The sequence below is a fragment of the Triturus cristatus genome, chromosome 9 (assembly GCF_964204655.1).
Source record: "Triturus cristatus chromosome 9, aTriCri1.1, whole genome shotgun sequence".
In the NCBI taxonomy this organism is placed as follows: domain Eukaryota; kingdom Metazoa; phylum Chordata; class Amphibia; order Caudata; family Salamandridae; genus Triturus; species Triturus cristatus.
The window spans coordinates 656,958,836-656,983,234 of record NC_140592.1 but is presented as its reverse complement, the minus strand read 5'-3'; positions in this window follow the sequence as shown (position 1 = coordinate 656,983,234).

Genomic DNA, 24,399 nt, shown 5'->3' with positions numbered 1-24,399 from the left:
TGCATTACAGGTCTTACTTAGGGTTTCCACAGAATGTGAAAAACATATGCAGCATGGATTCAGGAATTAATGAATCTTTTTACACATTTTACCGTTTGAATATTCACTATTGTAAAGATTTTAATTAATCGAACAATAAAGTATTTACACATCTCATTACGAATTGCTTCTAGGAAAGAACTCTTTCATGCCCCCTCCTAATAGCCATTCTAAATGAATTGCAAAAGTCTTTTTGCAATTCAGGAAGGCTTTTACAAATTGAAGAATCAGTTGAGCCTGTAGTAAAATCCCATTTTGTGATCCCAAACCCTATGATTTTGTGATTTGGAAAAGGCTTTACTGGATTGCAAATGCATTAGAACAGCTGGCTCATGTCGTGCCCTTCAACCTCTGGACAGCATGGAGTGCAGGCCTGGCCCAGGAACTGTAATCAAAAGCTCCCACTTCCTTCGTGCCAGCTTCAAATATCGAGATGTTGGGGAAAACCACGTATTGTTGAGTAATTAAAAAAAAATCGTTGCCTCTCTCCTCGTGGCGAGGGACGCATTACTCTTTGGGGGCAGCATTCTACTACAGCCAATAATACTCTGGTGGGACTCGCTGTCCCAGGGTACTTCACACTGCCCATAGCTGCTCAATGGGGGCGGTGCTTACATTCTGATTAAAGTGCTGCATCTCTCCCCGCGGTGTGGGAGACTCATCATTCTTTGGGGGCTGCATTCTACTACAGCCAATAATACTCTGGTGGGACTCGCTGTCCCAGGGTACTTCACACTGCCCATAGCTGCTCAATGGGGGCGGCGCTGACATTCAGTTTAAAGTGCAGCATCTCTCCCCGCGGTGTGGGAGACGCATCATTCTTTGGGGGCTGCATTCTACTACATCCATTAACACCCTGGTAGGACTCGCTGTCCCAGGGTTCTTCACACCGTCCACAGCTGCTCAACGGGGGATTCGCTGACATCGCGCTTAAGGCAGCTGCCTAACTCCCAGCAGCCTGGGACGCGTGAAGACGGATTATAGGCAAGGGCAGGCACATTCTGCACCTGTCGGCGCCAGGAAGAGGCAGGGCAGTGCCACCCCCCTTGGTCCTGTGGCAGGCCGTTGTTAGAGCATCTGGAGCACAAGTTAAAACTCCATTGTTGTCCCACACCCTGATTATTGCACTGCTATGAAGACTATTTTTCTTAACTGTCTCATTGCTATTTTGCCATACCAGCACCTTTGCTTACTGCACTTTCACCACCAGGCTGTATTCTCCCTACCTGGAAGTAGTCAGCTGCAACTGCGCAACTACCCAATAGAGGCGGTCATGTCTTGCAATTGGTGTTGACAGGAGGGTGGGGTCACTTGTGGTTGTGCAAGACAATGTGTTCCTGGGTGGACAGTCGGATTACCCTGGTAGTAGGATAACCAACTCAAGCAGGATTTAGAAATTCAACTATGTCTACGATAAATGTTTATTTTTATAGTGCTTCTATAGCGTAATGTAATGTAAGGATTACCCGGCGCAGGTGCGGCAGTATTATTCATCTGTACCATTGATCTGTACGTTGGGTTATATTATATTTTTTTCTTTTGTAATTATTAAGTGATATCTTAACGTTGATAAGATGGGCAAAAGGAAAGTGGGAGAAAGCCCATTCTGTCTCACCTCCTGCTGTGAAAAGTACTTCTATTGACAGAATTAGGGGAGGGCATTGTGGGTATTTATTATGGAAATAGAGCTCACAGAACAGGGATTTTCTTTACAGACAGAGGAGTGCCCAGGCTTGGGCCGAGATTTGGTTCCATCACCTTCCATTATGTTGATGTACATGCCTATCCCGCCCTCCCTGTATGTAGTGCATCTGTGATCGATGCTAGCCAAATGTCACTGAAACTATTAAGCCTTCTGTGAGGGCTAAACAAACTAGACAGCTAGCAGGTAACAAATACAAGGAGGTAGTTGGCTGAACCTCCCCCTACCTCATAAGGAGCAGCCCATTGTAGCCACCAAGGAAACAGCAAGTGGAGTTCCCCAGTCCAAACCTGCCTGGCTAGATCAAATTATGGATGAATGTATGAGTAAAGTTAGAGAGCTCCTCCTTTAATAACTCCCCCCACTCAGTGCTCGTTTGAAAGCGTTTGAGAAGGAGCTAATAGTTATTTGACAGGCCCCAAGTTCCATTAGGGACAGCAAACCTTCAGGATTACAGGGCCACAGAGGGCGAGATGACTGGGTAGTGCCATATTATAAACAGATCAGGACCCTTGTTAGGAACAATGCCCCTAATGACCCAAGATGTCACCAACCAGATCCAACAGCAGCCTTGTTTGAATCTACTGTTATTGTCCCCCCTCCCCCTTCAGTTAGGAAAAACTTTGTGCACTGAAGAGGGGTTTACACCTATTGAAATGCCCACTATCGATAATTTTGATTTAAGTGGACTCCTGGGAAGCCTTAGACAAACTGTGGTAAATTTTTCACCGGCATCCTGTCCATATGTAGTAATTCTGAATATCGTCATACCAAGAATATCAATTTTAAGGTAAGTAATATTGATTTTGCATATGTCAAAATCATTAGTATCGTTTACAAAAATATAGGGGCTCAGTAGGATGTCAGTCGGAAAACCGCCAACCACAGGGGTACAGCGTGGGAAATAAATAAATAACTTAAAATTATTTATGAATTAATGTTTTACTTATAATAATTATTGAATTGATAATTAATTAAAATGTGTATTTTGTATTTTAAATTTTAGGTGTCGGCTGTGGATTTTTAACCCCTTCCATGCTCATGACGGAACGATTCCGTCATGAGCATCGGTTGAGCTGTGCTCATGACGGAACCGTTCCGTCATGGCCCCGCCCGCGCTCGAACCCTTCAGCACCGCGGGGGAATCCGCGCAGCGCTGAAGGGGTTAAGGGGTATAGAGTGAGAAGTAAATTAATTCTGACTAACTAATAATTATATTTTAACTAATATTAATTATTTGATTAGTAATCAAATATGTTAATTGTGTAATTAATTTTGTTTAGATTATAGTGTAGGTGCGGATTGTGGGTTTTGTAGGTGTATAGGGTGGGAAGTAAATTAATTAATGACTGGAGTGGGAATAGGAACTTTCAGTCCTCGACTATCCAACACTTTCTCTACGGTTACATAGACTGGAGTGGGAGTAATGCATTTTACCCCTTTGCAATCCAACACTGCCCCTACTGTTGCACTGACTGGATTGGGAATAGTAAATTTTACCCTTCCACAATCCAATAATGTTCCTACTTTTGCATACATTGGAGTGGGAATAATACATTTTACCTTTCTGTAGTGCAACACTTTCATTACTGTTGCACTGATGGCAGTGGGAATAGTAAATTTCCCTTCTCCAGAAGACTTTCCCAACTGTTGCATAGATTTGAGTGGGAATAATAAATTGTCCCTCTCTGCTGTCTAACACTTTCACTATTGTTGCACTTACTGGATTGGTTAAGTAAAATGTACCCCTCTGCAATTCAACACTTTACCTACTGTTGCACTGACTGGAGTGGGAATAGTAAATTTCACCCCTCGGCAATTCAACACTTTCACTAATGTTCCAATCACTGTTGCATAGATTGGAGTAGAAATAATACATGTTACCCCTTCACAATCCAACACCTTTCCTACTGATGCACTGTATGCATTGCAAATAGTTTAGTTTACCCCTCATGAGTCCAACAATTTTGCTACTCTTGCACTGATTGGATTGGGATTAGAAAATTTTAACCCTATGCAATTAAACATTTTCCAAACTGTTGCACTGCATGGAGTGGGATTATTAATTTTACCCTTACCGAGTCCAACGTTTTTCTTACTGTTGTATAAATTAGAGTGGGAATAGTATATGTATTATTTACAAAATGTTATAGTTTACTTTACTTTATTTAAAATTAAATGAATATGTTTTTATGTATGTAAATAATATTTATAATAATCTTTTAAATATCTAATATATTTGTGTAGATTGTTAATCTCTATGTTTTTTACTCTTTTAATTGCTATTAAATTGGTATGCTTTTTTAATTTTATATTATTGGGTATATGTGTATATATACACATATTTATATATATGTTTATTTATTACATTATTAAATTTAAACTACATTTTTAAATTAAAATATAAATTAAAAATCTTAGTTTAATAATATTTTGATATATATATATATAAATAAATACACACACATATATGTAAAAATATGTTTTTCTAAAGTTTCTTGAATAAGTATAATAGTTATTTGTATTTCAAAATTAATCAACTATTTAATTTGTATTATATTAGTGCCACTTTTTAATATATTTAATGTTTTATATTTATATATATTTTAAAAACTGTTATTTTGTACACCGATATTAATGACAACGATATTTGTAATTCAATATTTTTGTCATTTACATTATAAAGGTAGCATGACGATATTTTTGAGAACGATATTTAAGTGACGATATTTTGGTATGGCAATATTATCAATGGTGATATTTTGTCAGTAATCCTAAAACGTTGAGAGAGAAGAACACAACACAGAGACATCGAGAGGCGAGAAACACCTAGGTGTCAAATGGAAACGCAAATAAATGGAATGGATAAGGATACTACAGTAATCAACTTATCCAATGTAGTTATAGATGAAGTACAGAAACAACTGCTAGCTTTAGGACTAACCTATTGTACAGAAAGTTCCTTCAGTTATAGCCAAACTAGAATCCATATCTATTAACATATGAGGAAACAGAAATATATAAAAAACCATCTCCAAAAACTAAACAGACAGCCGCTACTATAACAACAAAAAGGATTCAGGGTTGCAGCAGCAATCAGGACAATCAACAAATTTCGGATATCCATTTAATGCAGGACCTACAAGAATTGTAAAATGACGATTCAGAGATTAGTTCAAGACCATTGACACAATCAGTGGTAGTACCACAGGCACTGGACACATTATTGAACAAATCAAAAAGCTCAATCAGACAATTCAGAGAGCACGTAAAAAGCTGAGTGATCACAAAAGGAGATTTCAGAACTTGATGAAGGAACTGCAAAAAAATAACCAAATTATAATACTTAATGCAGACAAAGGCGTAAATATTGTCATTTGGCCAAGATCTGAGTACATGCTGGAGGCATATAAACAATTGAACGATGTGTAATGTTTTATGAAAGCAATATGCAGACTGTAAGATCGGTCTACAATGAATTTCAGTTAAAGCTGGCCACGTGGAAAAAAAACGGCTTATTGCCTGTGGACGAATATAAATTCCTGAATGATGAACATCCGATTATGCCTGTGCATGACGCAGCACGGCATAGCAAAATGGCTTGCAGCACTGCGCTGTGTCATTTTCTAGTAAGTATGCCACAAAGTCTGCTCACTCCATTTCCTGCAGTAACATTTGAAGAAAGGCTCTTGCTGCATGCCAAGCTCATGTTTAAGGATTTTGCTGCTGCTGTCAGGCTTTAGTTCTTGTTGCCCTAGGGTGGGGAAAGCCATTGCTTGCAGTCACACCTCTCTTCATCAGACTGACTCAGTCTCTCTTTGCCCGTGTGATTTTAAGAATTTTTTTGCCCCCGGGCAAGACATATTTTAACTGTTTCTGTGTGAAAGTTTAGCTATCTTTCAACTTTGTCTTGCATCACCCAAGCTTAAAATATCAGAAAATAAGGAATAATATTTAAAGTTGTTTGGAACAGGAGGGTCGCAAAATACTTCTTGTTCGGTGTCTCAAAAACTCTTAAAATAACACTGGATAAAACAAGATCAAAAGAATGGGCATCAGCGGAAAACTCATGCCAACAATTTTATAACAGAGAACTGGCTAGGATGCCTAAGGCAGAGGTGGGCAACTCACAATAGCCAAGAATATATAGTAACACTGTTGTAGCAATTCAGAGTATAATGTAAACCTTTTTGTGCAAGAATAGATAAGAATACAACTGAATACAGTGTTTTTGATTCCGACCTGCAAACTTTACAGTCCAATAGAAGTAGACTTTCCTTCAGTGGGTAAGTTCTAAATAAATAATTAAGCCCATAGCTCTAGAACTAGCCTATATATTATGTACATCTTTGTAACTTAAATCTCAACTCCTTCTCTTTCCCCAAAACACACATTTATCAATCACACGTACCTCCCACGCAAACCATACAAGTTGCGGATATTTTATCAAATGTATGAGCATTTTTGTTTGATTTTATGAAGCGCAAATTGATTGGAAAGTATTGGGGCAGTTTCGTGAACACCAGTTACACTATTCAAGGTACGTTCCTTTTTTTTGTGCAATGGGAGATTACGTGATTTGCCCAGAATCCCAGGTTTTTTATCTAAAGCTGGGCTCTGGTTACCCTGCTCCAAATCCGGCAGCTCTTGCCGTAACGCCACATCCTCTCCCCTAATTCCCCTTCGTTATTATGGTCAAACACAGGCATTTTAACCTGATCATCCTGTGTTTTGATCAACTCTGCTTAATCTTTCAGTTGTAGTATACCACAGACATAAATAGAGTTGCACAGTCTGTAACCTGCTTACACATATTCACATTTATGGAGCCTGATATTAGAAGGTTCGTATTCACCTTTTGGCTAAACACATTTTTCCACATCTATTTTTCTTGGTCTCCTTGAAGAGATACAGCCAAACAATTTCCAAGCCCAGCTTTCACCTGTCTGTACTGATATCATGACACTTCTGCGTTCATGATTTAATATGTTCAGACCAACCTTACAGCTGGTCACCTGTACCGTAGTAATTCCCAGGTGGACCCATGAATTCATTATGTGACAAAAGGTTTAGCTGGCAGCTACTTTGTATACTATATCAGTCCTCACCTTGTCAAGATGCAGTTCACTCGGACTGATCTGCTGAGCAGGATTCACCCAGCACCTTTATCCTGCACCTTAACCCAATCTTTCCCTTTAATTTTCATCCAAAGCCAAACAAGGGCAGCAGAAGTTCACCCTCCATAAATATACTTTGCTTTGCACTCAACTAAGCATTCAATGGTTTATCTATGACTGGCAAAGAGTGTACATTTCAACAAAAAACGCCATGATGAAAAGGTTCCCAAAATTCTCCTATTTGACAAAAGTAGAAATACTAAACTATCACAGTAAGAGAGCTCTAATAATTCACGTCACCCAACTCCCCCACCGGATACATGACATCAGACATTCAAACAAAACTAACCATCTGTAGGAATTTAGAGATTCAAGAGGTCAATATATTGGACATCTCAGTAAACGTCTTCCTTCACAGGAATTATACAATACATGTCTTTTCCAACATTATGTAGAAGACCTGGCTGAAGATTCATTTATTCACCAATCTTCATGGCTTTATCCCCCAGAATACCAGATCACCTATAGCAACAGAAAATAGACGATAGGGGGCGAGTGACAGCAGTTTGAACTCTGTGCCTGAAGTGTAGAGACTTAATAGTCACGTGTCCCTTCATTTCAAAACATTAGCATACGTGGTATTGTGATTTACTAAGTCAAATGCGCTGCTCAAATCAGCAAAGTATAAATAGATGTGACCCTCTTTCACCAAGGTGTATTTACTTGTAAGGAGATGGAGGTTAATACATTGTTCCATACTGCCCACATCCCTTCTAAAGCCATATTGTGCATCTGTTAAAACTGGTTATCTATCACCCAGGATTCTCACCTTTCCAATAGGACTCTGTCCATTAGTTTGACAGATGAATCAAGCTGGGTTATTGGGCGGTAACATCTTGAGTCCCTCCGTCCCCTATTTTTACAAATAGTGAATATTATGCTTTCTGTCCAGGACGTGGGCACATATCCTCTGGCTGCCACATTGCATATTTGCATGAATATAGGGGCCCATAAATTAATAGGTGATTTGAATGTGACGTTTGGGACCCAATTTGTGCTCTGTGCCTTCGTAGCAGCAAATTTTCCCAAGGAGATAGTAACCTCTTCTAGACTGAAGCGTTTTAGGTGTGATTGTCCTTCAAAGCATATTGCTCCATGGGTGGCATACAGAGCTTGGTTTTCTGGAATGAAAATTCCCCCATATTGACCCAGCCAGTCGGCCTGTTGTACTAACAACTCACCCAGGGAGCTGATTAATCCTTTAAAACAGGCTAGTTAATAGTTTTCTACAAAAGGGTACCATCTCTTGTTTCCGCTGCGTGTTGCAGTTTTGCCCATGCTTTCTCCTGCAGCTCCACATTTTTTTTCCTTAACGCTTGCTTGTAAGAAAGTCTTAGAGTAAAGAAGAGCATTCTTCAGGTTTTGGTTTGCACTCGAGCAATCCAGATTAAACCACCTAATGGGTTTGTTGCCCGGCCTCTTCCTAGTAGATCTCAAGATACCCGCAATGACTGCTAATATTTTGGCAAAAGCTTCTATAGTTTGATTGGGTAAGGAATTTTGTTTAGTACAGGTAGAAAAGTCAGTGGGATAGTCCTTTAACACCTTTTCAATTACAGCATCTCCGGTGATATTGGTCCACCTTAGAGCAATGCCATTTATATTATGTGTTACAATATCTTCCGCAAGTTGTGCACCCTTAGTCCCTTGTGCTTTAATATTAAGCGATACCATTGTATATTCCATGAACTCCAAATTACATTTGACGATCATCTCATTAAGGGCCTCGCCATATAGATTGTGTGGGAAATTAGTTTGGTTGCCTCCATGAATGTTTGTATACCCACATATCTTACTAGTGGGTTTATCACAGATTGATATATTAATATCCCCAGCCATATATAAATGCAGCTATCAGAAACACTACTCTCAATGGAGTCCAATTCTCTTCCCAGATCATCAACAATCCTTTTCCTCATGTTGTTGAAAACATTATTTTAAAAATGAGTCAAGTATTGTGTGAGAGTGCAGGGCAAGCGCGCTACCTCAATATCAACTCCCAAATATAGTTTGATGATAATATCATGGTCAAAATATTGTCACTGTCAAAATATCATGACAGAATTTAAAGGGAATCTATATTGTTTTTTTAGCCCTTGTTGTTAAAGGATTTTTTAAATACCAATACTAAAATATCATGGTATTTGAGGGTTATTTTTAAGTATTGTGCTATTTGTTTAGCTGTTACTAAATTTCATTTTTGAATTCGAATTTGGTTTACTCTTTAAAAAATTTCAGGTTGTGTAGTTTATTGGTGTATTGGGTGGGCAGTGTTTATTTTTTAATGCATTCTTGTAATTTAATAAATATGTCGTACTTGTTAATAATTTATTAATTTCTTAATTACTTTAGGTAAAATGTAATACTTTTGATAATATAATTGTTTTTGTTGTGGGATTTATTGAGGCTAGGCTAGTTAGCTTTTATTGTATGTGAATTGAGCAGATTTCAGTAAGATATTTTGTTTTGATGAAACATTTATTTTATTCATTGATTACATTTTTTAAAAATTGCAAAAACTGCCTCATTTTATTGCTCTGCCAATGTAAGCACTTTCCCCAACGTAGGCAGAACTGGTGTTAGAATATTACATCTGACAACTTAATATATGCACATTTGTCAATATTTGGGAGCATGGAGTTACAGTAGTAAATATGACATCCTTGCCCCCAATATATGCACTCTCCCTATTGTTTTTATGGGACTGGAGTTAGACAATGCAATTTACCCCACAGAAAATATGTATTATATATGTAGTTTGCACAATATTAGTTGGACTGAAGTTAGAATAATAAACCTACCTCCCCAGTTCATCTTCATTCTATCCCCCAAGTACGTGTAAAATGAGTTAGAATAGTAAATGTCACCCCCTCCTCCAATATATGTACTTTCCCCAAAGTAAGTTGGAATGGAGTTAGAAAACTAAAATTTGAACTCTCTAAAAATGTACACTTTCCCCAATGTATGTGACTTGTATGTGGCAATAGTGAATCATAAACATCATTTGTTTAGTTTTTTTTTTTTCATTTCAAATCTTTATTTTGAATCATTAAAACCATAAAAGAAAAATCAACCTTACTTTCAAAACAGTAAATCAGTTCCACTAATCATGATACAAAACATGTTAAAGAATTTAAAGCGAGGCATATACAAAAAGCCTTAAAATTAATTTGCAAAGTGTAAAATAAATCTCTAGTAAAACATTTTTTTTTTAATTGATCAGTTCCATTGGAGTCACCAGTGAATCCAGTTACAGTGAATGCTATAGGGATAAGGCTTCAAAGCATCCAGTTACTTGTAGAAGATTTCACAGACATGTATCCAGGCAATTATAGAACCTTCTTACATTGCTGCAATGTACAGAGTGGAAAAATGTTCATCCCTTTAACAGAGTTTCTCCTAGTGCACCAGGCAATATATAAGTACATTGCCACACTACAAACAGACAATTCATGTGTATCTGACTTCAGTAGTCTTAAGGCCACTACAAACTTTGATACTCCCATCATCCGACAAATCAATATTATCCACTTTCTCCTAGGAATTTTATGGGCTGTACAGAAAAACATTAGGTGTGCCATTGTTTAAACTGTTGCATTGCAAGCTGGGCAAACGCCAAGCGGATCATTTGAAATCTGCCACCTTGAAGATAAACCATTTACCAAAAATGTGCTGTTGTATGCTTATTCAATCTTTTTCTGATTGCTACACCTACTCAACTCAATCATCAGGACGGGGAAACGGACATTGCCGTTGGGGGAAGAGAGAAAAGCCAAACACCCCTTCCTCACATGTGAGCACTACATTGGATAGTCTTTAGCTGGAACAGTTGGGGTTATTTCTAAATAAATTGACTTGGTTGAGAGGCCTCTGGAGTAAGGCAACTTATCTGCTGGTCTGCAGAACATTTCATAGCATCACCATGCTGGCGGCTCAAGTAACACAATAACATCCCATATTGAGCTGCTTGAGGGAAATGCAGAGTGCAGAGTAGAATCTTAGCCATCGGACACAATTGACCATGACTCCATGTCTACCTGTGAAGGTGGCCCATCTGCAAAGAGGAAGCACCAGTATAAGGGCACCAGCACGCACAGGAAAGGGGTAACTGATAAGATGGTTGAGGGAAAAACTAACCCCGGTGGGAGAGCTGAATGTAGAAGCTACACAGTGCTTAATTTGTAAAGAAATAAGTGCCAGTTCCCTCATCAGGAGGCCAGTGTAGCTGCACCACCCATTTCTCCTGCAGCACTACCAGTGACAGTTCCAAACAACTACTAATTTTCACTCTCCTGCAAGCTGACAGTTCAGATTAATCCATGACCCAAAGCTATAAGAAGGGCTTGAGCGCAGGTATTAGTCATTTTCAAAGCTTGTTGAATTGTTAAACTGCTGTTATTGTACTCATCTCTAAATTAGGCAGACAGCACCACCAGTTGGTTGATTGTCATAGGCACCAGTGTTGGCAGTGAAGTGCTGGTGCTGAGCCCCGGAAACCACTGGCTCAAATTAAGCACTGATCCATCTAGGACCAGCTCCCTGCTTCTGTTTGGTGGGGGGAAATAGTGACATCAACTAGTATTTCATTTTTGACAAGCTTAGAGACTTGATCCATTCCTGCATCACCCACCCTAGTTGAGAAAATTGTAATTCTAGAGCTCATAGTTTTAAAGCATTCTAACATTAATCACCCTAAAAACTCTGACTGTACCATGGCAGTTGAGTCAATGAACGCACATAGGTGCTGATTGTGAAGTTGTTTGGAAACTGTCCTGAACAAATCAGTTCCATTCTAGTTCCCAAAGTGTGAGTCCAGACGACCGATTACGATGCCTCCCAACATTGTTCGGTTGGACTCGCTTGACTTCAATGGGAGCCTGTGACCCACCCGTGAACACAGGCTCCCATTGAAAAATTGGGTGGTTGAAGAAAACCTTGCACGCTGGGATGGACACCACCCCGGTGCCTACCACATTGTGCATGGTTGGCAAGAGTGATCCATTAGGTATCACCCACAGGCCACATTCGGATGCCTCTGGTGAAGGGGGCCTTCAACTGGCCCCCAAAGACCAATTCTGGCAGCCTTTTCATCTTGAACAAACCAAATCAGAACGCTGTCCAAATCGGTCATCATAATCGCTCGTATGGAAACCGTGTCCATAGAGCTGTACGAACTGGCTCTGAAAGACTCGGGCTGTCCCGATGCCTTTCGAAACTGATTTGGTCTGCTCGAACGGTTTCCGGGCATCGTAATTGGTCATTGGGAAAACTGTACAATTCGGTGGGAAACAAGGGATCTGAATCAGATTCAACAATACCGAATCCCATCTGGAGCCCTTCCTAACGACTTCATAATCGGCCTCATATTGTGAATGCCCCCTCTGGTATGGAAGGCCATGACAGGGTACACTAATTGTGATTTGAGGATACCATTAGGGCTGCCTCACTGCCAGTCCTATTGGGGAAATCCAACCCAACATGACTAAAGACCATTTTCGCGCTGACCTGACCTGAACTTTCCTTTTAACTCAGGAAGATTGCCTTTGTGCACTAGCCCTATTAAATCTACTCATCTCAATCTTCCCTCCAACTGCAGCCATATGTGGCAGTCCTGGACAATGTTCCTTGCTTGTCCTCAGCCAAGGCAGAGACCTATGCTAACCTCAAAAATAAGGTTTGCCATTTTAGCATCTCGATATACATAGTTGCCAAGGTTTCGGATTGCTATGTGTGACATGTTCATAATTTTGAGCAGTTATGAGTACTTTCAACGACTATGAGTGACCCTTTCTACCGAGTAAAATTAAGCAAAATGAATGTGTCCATGTCCTTGTGTAACGTAACTGGTACTCATGTAAAGCGCTCCAATACCTTCGGGTCGAGTTTGCGCTATATAAAATCGGCGGTAAAAAAGAAAAAAAAAGCAATGGGAAACAAAGAGGCTGTATTATTTCATAAAGAGTTTTAGCTCACGCTGATAAAAATCTTTAAACGCTGAGCACCCTACCGCACACGCTTGACCACGCTGTCTGCTACGTGCAAGTTCAGTGGCCTTGAGACCCCATTCACTGGTGCTAAAGTCACCCCGGCCTAAAACGAGTTAGTGCACTTTCGCACAAAACTACAAAGACAGACTGAGTCACTGCACAGTTACATGGCCCCAAGAAGATCTGGATCACCGCTGCGCACTTTCAAAAACATAGCAAGTTAAGTACAATTAGAAGTAGCAAGCACAGTACCTTCTTTACGAGGCGAGCCGGCACTGTGCCGATAGGCCGGTCATGGACGCCCGCATTTATGGACTCATTTTCTCCCGCGGCAACCAACGTCAGTCTGTATGATTCTGGCAGGCACTGTGCACACATTGAACTGGTGCCAGTGCTATAGTGGGCTGAGGAGGTAATGAAGCAGAGTAAGAGAGTTCTTCATTCTCCAGGCTGCACTCACTTTGTCCTCACCGTGGCCTCAACAACTCCGCCATCGGAGGTTCAGCAGCTGCGTTGAGAGACTGGTGTGCCCCTCTGTGCTGAACAACTCCTGTGCAATGGCCTGCCATAGGCGGTTCACTCAACTGCTGGTGCTCCGGTGCCGTGGGTCGGCTCCCTCCGGTACGTGATTAATTAATTTAAAATAACCATGGTGCCAGCCTGCAGAAACTTTCACTCCAGCCTCTGGTGGCAGCAGGACGTCTGTGCTACAAAACTCTTCCTGACCTCCTGACTCGGAGTCATGGAAGTATGATTGTAGCAAATTGCCCTGCCGCTGGTGAATCCTAGTATACATCATGTTACATTGTAACAGAGTAACAGCTACAGCTGCAGACTCTGAGCCAGCCCCGGGAGCAGAGTGCAGGGCACGCTGCCACTCCTCCCTTCATCTTTGGTTTCAATACTGCTCAGTGGTGCATGATTACTAACGCTCCTGCTTTACAGCTCAGGAAGTGCTATTATGCGTGACGATGCATTTCAGTGTGGTGATGCGGACCACCACACTGACATGCTTTAGACTAACGCATGATGCGTGATACTTGACAGGACTGGGTATACAATGACATTTTATTTGTAAGGAGGGTGGGCTGGACTGGGTCATTAAGTAAGCATTTTGCTGGAGACTGCGTGGTTATAAAACGCAGCAATTCGGCCTTAGCCAGCTGCTTAATTTCGAATCATTCCCAACATTCTAACTAGAACCTTAAGAACAATCATATATCTGTTTTGCCTCTGGGCTTTTTTTATCAGCGGTTTCTGCGGCACACAGCCCACTCAGAGTGGGCCACTACACAGGCTTCAGAATATACCAACAGAGCCACCATCCTTATACATTTAGCCCCGTTAAACCTAGAGAATGTAGATTGACTCCCAATTGCTTATGTTTTATCCAACAACTTCAGGGGAAAAGGTGGGGGTAGAGACGATAGGGATACTTCTGCCTAATGAGCTGCAACAACACATGGCCTCCCCTCTGAATTGGATTTGCTGGACTATCGCTGGTCTGAGTTCTAATCAATCAGACCCTAATTGGCTCAGCTGCATTACAAACTATAATATTGTGATGCTACTGGAAAGTTGGCACCAGGGGGGCATGTTGGCACCAGGGGAAGAATATTTTACTGCATCTGCCATTCATTCTTCTTGGAGGAGGAGCCCGGGGAGGCCTGGCTATCATGGTCCGAGTGTCCACGTTTTCAAAATAATCCCAATTGTGTGTTGTCTCTCAGGGATTCAATGCGTTGTGGATTGTTCACTGCGGCAGTTTTAATTTCTCTTTGATACATTGTTATAACTATGTGAATGAATTGGGCTGTCAAATTAAGGCATTGTTTAATGTAAATGAGATCCTGAAAAATAGAGCAGGAGTTGTGGTGATGCTATATAGCACGCTGCAGGGTGGCCTGGCTTCCTCCTCCCCCTCTCTATAGTCACTGTGGGTTCTGGGGGCAGTAGTGCCCTAGCTCCTCTCAATGTTTCCCACACAGCGCAAATTCTGGTGTGCTATATGGCACATGCTGCAGGATAGCACCCCCTCCTCCTTCTCTTTCCAGTCACTGGGCTTTCAAGCGGCTGTAGTGCCCTGGCTCCTCTTTATGTTTCCAGTGCAGTGGGAGTTGTGGTAGCACTATATAGCACTTGCTGCAGATTGACCCTGGCTCCTCCTCTCTGCAGTCACTGAAGGTTTCTGGGCACTGTAGTGCCCTCATTACTCTCTCCAGTGTATTTAGGATTGGAGTTAGACTAATTATTATGAACCTCCTTTAAAGTATGCACTTCCCTATTTATGTTACAATGGAATTAGAATAGTAAATCTCCCCAGCACTCCCCTCACAATGTTTTTAAATATTTAGGTCTTTGTAAATATTAATATGTTGCCATTTAATTTTATACTTGCATTTTCTTTTTTTAAATTATTGTACAGGTTTGTTTTATGTTCTGAATAATGATGGCAATACATTAGATTTTTTTTTTATATTTAAAAGTTTTCCATGAAATAAGAATATATAATTATACATACAAACATTGTTAATATAAAATTCAATGTCAATAATATGTTTATACGGTGAGTGATTTCTTTTACAATTAAATAACAGAGTTAAATGTGGAAGTGTTTAAAAAAAATTATAGATATGTATTGTAACAATATTTGATTTAACTTATATGTTATCATTAAAAACGTTGTATTAAACAATCGTATTTTTTTATGCAATGATGTGTTTTTGTTTTTTGGAGCACCGTAGACATTTACTCATCCATTGAGATCTCTATATGATAAGTACAAGATTGATTTTGATTATCTTAATTTTATGTCATTTACAATCTGCATCTTAAAATCTCTTATTAGCCCTAAGGCAAGCACAAGGTTTCATCAATTTACCTGTGTGAGTGGGAGAAACAGGCAGGTAGTGACCCATATATTTCCCACAACGTACTTGGATATAATGTGCATAGTGCACCTTTCAGACACTGTCAGAGCTGTCAGAAATATATTTTATTCTAGTGTGAGTTAGTGGACGAATTTCCGCAAAGAATGCACACATACAAGAAATCCACACTATAATTTTAAAAGCCTTTATTGATATGTTAAAGCTAGGCCTAGGCGGAAAACTACGCTACGCTCGCGGAGTGTGCATAGTTTGCGCAACTACACGCTACACGAATTGCAGGTAGCACAGTGCAAAAATGCGTAGCGGGCATTTTTTGCTCGCTCGCGGTCCTCAACGTTAAGTTGGCGACCGCTAGCGAGCAAAATCAACATCTTGGCGAGACTTTTTCCTCGTTCGCAATCAGCAACATCAAGTTGCCGATTGCGAGCGTGGAAAATAAACCTCCCGGCGAGATTCTCAACGCGGAAGTTCAGGTTTCTCATTGCGAGTGGTCGTGTATGCTCGCGACTGCTCGAAATGAGAACCTACAAGTCCACGCTGAGAAAGCTGCCGCTCGAGTACAAATCGACCCGAGCGGCAAAAAACGACTGCTTGCACTGTGCATGATGCCGTTCGCAATGATTGCACAGTGCGGACAAGCATCTGGCACTGTGCAATCATTGCGAACAGCATTTCCCTACCACACTACGCAGTTCACGTAGCTACACGTTACGTACGTAGTGCAAAGTGCACTTCGCATAGCTACGTGTAGCACGATTACGCAAACTACGCCCAGGGTTAGTTAAAGCCCAATTATAGTGAAGAATACAGAAAAAGTGTAATTGAGGATATAAGAACTACGGTGAGTAAAGTGAAAGCAGAAGACAGACAGGCAATTAACAGATGATGGCGCAGTGTAAAGAAAGAAGAGAACTATTCAGCAGCATAGCTATTCTGTTGCACACGACTTCATCTAGGATACTGGTAGCAGTACGAGGAAATTGAAGGATATCTGAACTTACAATATTAACAGCTCTAATAGTTGCATGCTCGTCACCAACATATTTGAAAAATGATCATGACAATGTACCATTTGCCTGCATGCAAAAAAAAAAAAAAAAAATCTGATGACCGGGACACAAATTGTGTAATGCCATATAGAAAGTGATTGGTTGGTCCACTTTGTGATCCGAGACTTGGGTGCTCCAGATTTGGATGACAAACTATGGAAACCGTGCCTTAGCTGCTGAACAGAATTCTGTTACCACTTTGACATCTTGCAGAATTAGAAAATACTTCTTTAGAACAATGTGTGTCTATCACATCTAGGGTCAATGTAAAACAGAATTGCTAATATTGCACACAGATCAGAGAAAAAAGAAAGGTGGCAAGGCACACCATACTACTGAAATGGATATGCAAATTTGCCTCTGGCTTATCAAAAATCAGAAAGAAGGTAAAGCATAACAATGATAATTATTTTCATATTGTGGCACATGTATTCATGATGGACCTATGTCTAGGGGACATAATGCTGGCCCTGGCCTAACAGCAGTAATTCTTTGCCTATTATGAACATTCATGGCATGACGGTGCACACCTCTGACAATGGTGATGGAAATTTCTTGGCAAGTAATGGACAGTCATATCTTGTAATGGTTATTCCTATGGACGTACAGCAGAATCTGTGCAAATGTAATTTACCGATGTTTGGGGGACAAACATGTATTTACTAAAACAAAAAATCTAATATTTTGAGACAAAATTATGTTTTTCATGGAAAATGCATCTTTTTTGTACATGTTTTTTATAATATGCAAGGTGGAAAACTTTTAAATCAAGTGTATTTATTTCCAGAAACTGAACACCTTATGTTTGAGCACAAACTATTTTTAATTCATGCTGAATTTCGGAAACTATTGCTGATATTCTGTGGTTGGTGCCGGAGGCCACCCCCTGCAGGACCATCCGAGGATATTCAGCATGTATATTGATTAAGCTGTTTATAACATTATGATTACACCTGTAGGATTTGTAGAAGTATCTTTGCAATATGAGCTTTTAAGACCTGTCTAAAGGCTGAGATTGTCAGCAAAGTGTAATTAAATGTTTCACTAAGCCTGGGCAGAGTTCGCTGAGTTCTGCGTGACAAGAAAACTCCACCAAGCTACGCGGAGTTCCGTGAGCGCCGGAGCGGGTTACCTTGAGCCGTTTACACAGATTTTTAGTGCTGGGTGTTTCTCCCATGCTGTAAAATCAGCACAAACTGCACCTCACACAGTGCGAGAGGGTAATGCTTCTTTCTGCCACTCGAATAGAAGTATAACTCGAGTGGCATCTTCCTCAATGCAAACGGAAGATTTTCAACGCGAGCGGTAGCGACCATCCACTACTGCCCTCTTTGCGAAATCTTGCAGGGAAGTGGTTAGCATCGGATTTTCCTTGCTCGTGCTCTTCAACTTACCATTGGCGAGCACGAGCGAGGAAAACACTCTGCTCTCCATAGTTTTTCGGAACACCGCAAGCTCCGCGGAGCGCAGGGTGCAAAAAACTCAGCAAACCTCGTGAACAGAGCGGAGTTCATGGCCCAGGCTTAGTTTCCACCCTTTGCCTTCCAAGTACAACATCCTTTATAATGTATGGTGGAAAATCTACTTCGTAGGGATTGGAATTTAGAAACTGTGTTGAAAAATTATTTGTTTTAGGAACAAATCGGGAAAGACCCCCCTAAACCTCCTGAAACAATTAAATACATATTCATTTTATTCGCACTTTTCAATGCACACTATATATTTATACCCAACCACTGCCGACTTTGCCAGCCTCCACCTTCGCCACTGCTTTTTATTCTGGACTCTCTTTTGTAACATTAACCATAGCGACTGGCAGTGGCTATCTTTGACCATATTACTCTCCAGTTTAGAAATAAGTTATGCTCTAAAATGTACTCTTTGTCTCTACTGTTTACACATGTTTTAAAGTGCTACTCCTCCCATTTTCAAGAATCCCAATTATTGGGATTTCATATAGACTCAGAAAATTGTACCCTTTCTGCCCAAATCTCGCCCTCTACAAACTGGATGATGATAGTACTGAATTGTTACCTTAACGTTGTTTCAGAGCTTATGGCTTTATAACAAATACAATTTAGGGTTCTATTAGGATGGCGGGCGGATGGCCGCCATCGAAACCCGGAAAACTGCTGGTCCGATTAGCATCGCGGTCATGACCGCCGCGGTGTGATTTTCCGCCCGCCACTTTTCCGCCGGTTGCAGTCCACCCGCTTGCCTGGTGGGCGGAGCTGGACCACTACAATTGTTGCAGATCAGGGCCAAGCACCGCCGGCACGATTATGATGCCAGCAGTAGCCAGCCTTTCCGTGGTGGTGGAACCGCCATGGAAAGGCATGCAGAGAATGTCTCCGGGGGCCCATAGTGGGCCCCCAATGTGTTGAGGGTGTGTGTGGGTGCACTGGGGGGTACCCATGGTAGCCGCCTACATGTCCCTGTACCAGGTGGCAGGCACTGTGAAGTGCCTGCCACGCAGTGCAGTGAAATGCATGACATGCTCTTTTCACACCGCGGCGGTGCTGCTGGCAGCAGCAACCACGGCAATGTTAATCACCAGAATCCAACTGCTGTAGTCGGATTTCGACTGCGAAGCATCCTAATTGGACCGGCGGTTATGCCGCGGTCCTTGCAGGCGGTCTTCTCCCGCTACCATGGCGGTCGGGAGATTTTCCGACTGCCATCCTAATAGACCCCTTAGTATTTAGAGTAAAATTTAGGCTGTAAAATATATTAAATGATCCCATTGTCCTATACGTTTCTCAAGAAGAGAACCTCCGTGATGGAGACAGGCTCTCTCATTTCACTCACACTTTACAATCCAGTTTAAACATTTTCCATGCAGGCAGTGGGCGGTATCAGTGGTGGAAGTGGGTGGTAATAGTGGAAATGGGCAGTATCAGTGAGGAAGGTCAGCAGCAACCTACGAAAAATGTTGGCACCTGCACTTCTTATGTTACAAATTAAGCACTGTGGGGCTGGGCTGTTGAAAGGGAATTTATGGATAAAGAAAGGACTGTTATTGAAGATTAATTGTGAAATTTGAAAACGGGTAAAAGTGTAGGGAGAAGGTGGGTAACCTACAGGATTATTGGGTAGGTCTCATTTGTTTGGTCAAGTTTTGGTATATCGTTTTGATGAAAGTTCTACGTTAAAACACATGTTGCTGAAGGTTTCGAGATTTCGGGTTTTGCAACGGGTGGTGGAAGGCCTGAGTTTATGTTATGTTATGTTATGTTAAATTAAATTTATTAAGCGCACGTACGCCCGTAGGCTTCATGGCGCTGTGGAAGACTAGCAAAACATAACATGTGACAGAAAGAAAGAAAATTTAACTAAGGATAAGCTTGCTTAAAGAGCCAAGTCTTAAAAGCCTGTCTAAAGGCTAACAGATCTTCGTGGAGTCTTAGTGGCAGTGGCAAGGAGTTCCACAGGGAGGAAGCTAGGAAGTGGAAAGATCCTCCTCCCTGGCGTTGTTTCCTGATCCGGGGCACGACTAACAAATTCTTTTGGCCAGAACGGAGAGCACGGGTGGGAGTGTAACTGACCAGCAGGCAGCTAATGAATCCAGGGCCCTTACCTTGTAGAGCCCTGAAGATAATGCATCCCGCTTTAAATGCTGCTCTCTGCGCTACAGGCAGCCAGTGGAGACTGGCCAGTCCAGGTCTAATAGACTGCCACTTAGGAATTTTACAGATCAACCTGGCCGCTTGGTTCTGAACCAGTTGGAGTCTCTTGAGCTGCCCCGCCGGTAGGCCCAGATATAAACTATTGGAATAATCCAAACGGGACAGCACAAGAGCAATGATGACCTGAATCAGAGCAGGGTGGGTTAAAAGGTGGGCGATCTTCTTAATCTTGCGAAGTTGGAAGAAACTTGCAGATACCATAGTCCCTACCTGGCTTTTGAGCGAAAGATCTTCATTAAAAGTGATACCTAAGCTCTTAACTGTTTGGGATTTAGCTGGAGGATCTCCCATTTCTGGAGGCCAGAAGTGTGGTCCCCAATGCAGTTCACTCTTCCCAGGCAAAATCAGTTCAGTTTTGCCTGGGTTGAGTTTCAGATGATTTAGGCCCATCCATCTCTGAATGTGAACCATGACCTCCCGAAATTCGGTGGCAGCGCCAGGGGAGTCCAGACAGAAGATCAGTTGCAGATCATCTGCATAGTTAAAAATTAAGGCGCTAAACTTTTTTAATGAAAATAACAAGGGTCGTAAGTACAAATTAAACAAAAGTGGGGACAGGGACGAGCCCTGGGGGACTCCACATTCATTTTTGATTTTGGGCGCTGTAAAAGTTCCCAATCTCACTGCCTGGGTACGCTCCGAGATAAATGACTTCAGCCATCTAAGTGCCGAGCCTCTCAGGCCAGCCTGTTCGACACGGTCGACCAAGATGGTGTGGTCGACCGTGTCGAATGCGGCCGATAGGTCGAGAAGTACCAATGCTTGGTGAATGTCCCTATCTGCATTGCTTCTTAGTACATTCTGGACCGCCAGTGTCACCATCTCGGTTGAATGCCCTGGTCGAAACCCAGCTTGGTTATGCTCCAGATATCCAGTGGTTTCAACGAAGCTAGAAAGACAGCTAGCAACGTGTGCTTCCAGGATTTTTGATAGGAATGGCAGCAGGGATATCGGGCGGTAATTAGATGGATCGTGAGGATCAAGACTGGGTTTTTTGATCAGGGGAATCAATAGAGCATGCTTAAATCCTGCCGGTACCTTTCCCTGGTTAAGTGAGTCGTTAAGCAGAGAGAGGATCCCGTGAGGGATAGAGTGCCCAATCTCTGTAAAAATGTGGGGTGGGCAGATGTCATCGGGTGATCCAGACTTAACCCGTGCCAGGAGAGTTGAAAAAGTTTTAGCATCTATAGCAGGAAGGGTGTCTAATGTAGTGGGGTTATTAAAAATATCATCTAAAGGAGACGATTTAGGAGAGCTAGCAATGTTGCGTTTTATATTTACAATTTTCTCTCTGAAAAAATCATTCAGAGAGTCACACAACTTCTGGGTAGGGGCTATTGATGGGGCTGTCCTATCATCGTCACAGAGCTCGTTGACTATGTTAAAAATATCTTTAGTTTTATTTGAGGAATTTAAAATTTTTTGAGAAAAATAGTCAGATTTATGTTGGAGCAAGATTTTTTGGAACTCCTTTCTTGCGGTACAGAACACTGTCCTGGCTTGAGGGGAGTAGCTTTGTCTCCATTTCCGTTCCTTCTGTCGAACTCCCAGTTTAAGATCTTTCAGTTCTTGGGAGAACCATTTGTGTGCTTCATTTCCTCTAACATTAGGGACCCGTACTAAGGGGGCTGAGAGGTCAGCTGCGTTAAGTAACCAGTTAGACAGCGCTCTCTCGCTAGTGTCCAGATCATCGTACGGTGGTGGTACGGTTTTGTTTAAAATGTCAATAAATCCCGGAAGGTCCATAGATTTCCATTTGCGGAATTCTTTGCTCTTGCATGGCTTGGGTTTGACATTTCCGCCTACTTCTAGTGTGAAATAGATGATGAAATGATCCGACCAGATACATGGGCTGATGACTGGATTGGATAAAGATAGATTATGCGTCCATATCTGGTCCAAGCTGTGACCTTTCTGGTGAGTGGGTACATGGATGTGCTGATTTAGATTCAGGTCTGTTAGCAAATCTATCAATTCAGCAGCTTGAGTATCTGTGCCTATGCTATCAAACCAGTAATTTAGGTCCCCAATAAGGATGATTTTAGAGTAGCTGACTACATATGAAGCCAGCTGCTCTGCCAGAATGGATGGATATTTGGCCATGTATTGGGGGGGTCGGTAAATCAGGACCAGAATGAGGGACCCACTTTCAGTGTCGAGATTAATCACCAAGTTCTCAGTGTCCGGAAGGATCAAAGAAGGCAGTTGCCTGACCTGAAGGGATTTCAAGATTATAGCTGCTACTCCACCTCCGGCCTTCCCAGGTGTACGGTTGGCCGTCAGAATATAGTATTCTGCAGGAAGAGCCACGAGTACGTCGGGGAGGGAGTGAGGGGTTAGCCAAGTTTCAGCTAATAAGAAGATGTCAGGTTTTACCTCCTTCAGGAAAAGAAAAATGTCTATCTGGTTTTTGACCAGGGACCGAGTATTGAGGTAGTAGCAGCGCAAGCTGTGTTTTACAGAGGGTGCAGTTTGAGGCTCAGGAAAAGGTTGTTTTAAAGGCTGAGCATGAGGCACAGCATTGATGGAAGAGGAAAGCCCTAGGCTTTGAATGCAAGTCAATGTGCGTGGGGCTAGGGAGTGCTTACAGGGACCATCAGGATTGTGAGGGCGTAAAAGCAGGAGTTCCTGAGATGAGTATTTATAAAAATGGCCAGGAGGAGTGGGCTCGGGTCCCGGTCGGCCGCGGACGGGCGCAGACGGGCTTAACTCAGGCGCAACTCCGGCGCGCCTCCGTCGCGCCCGCTGCGCTCGTCCGCTGCGCTGACACATGATGGCCCGTTTAAGTAGGGGCGGTACTCGTGGGGGTGTGGCCAAGATGACCGTGGCCTCGCCTCACCCGAGCAGCCCAATCCAAGATGTCGGCCCCAGCTGCTGCGAGCCGCCGCTGTGTTCAGCGCTGTGCCGTGCCGGTGCACTCAGAAGGAGTGGAAGGTGAGCGTCAGGATTTCCGTGGGGGAAGAGATGAGCAGAGAAGATTAAAAGCGCGCCTCTGCGCTTTATGCAGGAGCGCTAGTTAAAACAGCGTCTCTTCCTGGGAAACAAGTCAGGTAGTGCAGCTTCCTTTAGCTACAGGCGCGGACCCCCTGCCACAGGGTCAGCCGCCTGCTAGTGCCAAAGGATTGCAATGAACAGTGCTCCTAAGTAGGGGCGGTACTCGTGGGGGTGTGGCCAAGATGACCGTGGCCTCGCCTCACCCGAGCAGCCCAATCCAAGATGTCGGCCCCAGCTGCTGCGAGCCGCCGCTGTGTTCAGCGCTGTGCCGTGCCGGTGCACTCAGAAGGAGTGGAAGGTGAGCGTCAGGATTTCCGTGGGGGAAGAGATGAGCAGAGAAGATTAAAAGCGCGCCTCTGCGCTTTATGCAGGAGCGCTAGTTAAAACAGCGTCTCTTCCTGGGAAACAAGTCAGGTAGTGCAGCTTCCTTTAGCTACAGGCGCGGACCCCCTGCCACAGGGTCAGCCGCCTGCTAGTGCCAAAGGATTGCAATGAACAGTGCTCCTAAGTAGGGGCGGTACTCGTGGGGGTGTGGCCAAGATGACCGTGGCCTCGCCTCACCCGAGCAGCCCAATCCAAGATGTCGGCCCCAGCTGCTGCGAGCCGCCGCTGTGTTCAGCGCTGTGCCGTGCCGGTGCACTCAGAAGGAGTGGAAGGTGAGCGTCAGGATTTCCGTGGGGGAAGAGATGAGCAGAGAAGATTAAAAGCGCGCCTCTGCGCTTTATGCAGGAGCGCTAGTTAAAACAGCGTCTCTTCCTGGGAAACAAGTCAGGTAGTGCAGCTTCCTTTAGCTACAGGCGCGGACCCCCTGCCACAGGGTCAGCCGCCTGCTAGTGCCAGTTTACCGGAAGGGAATACTGGCACACACGCCATA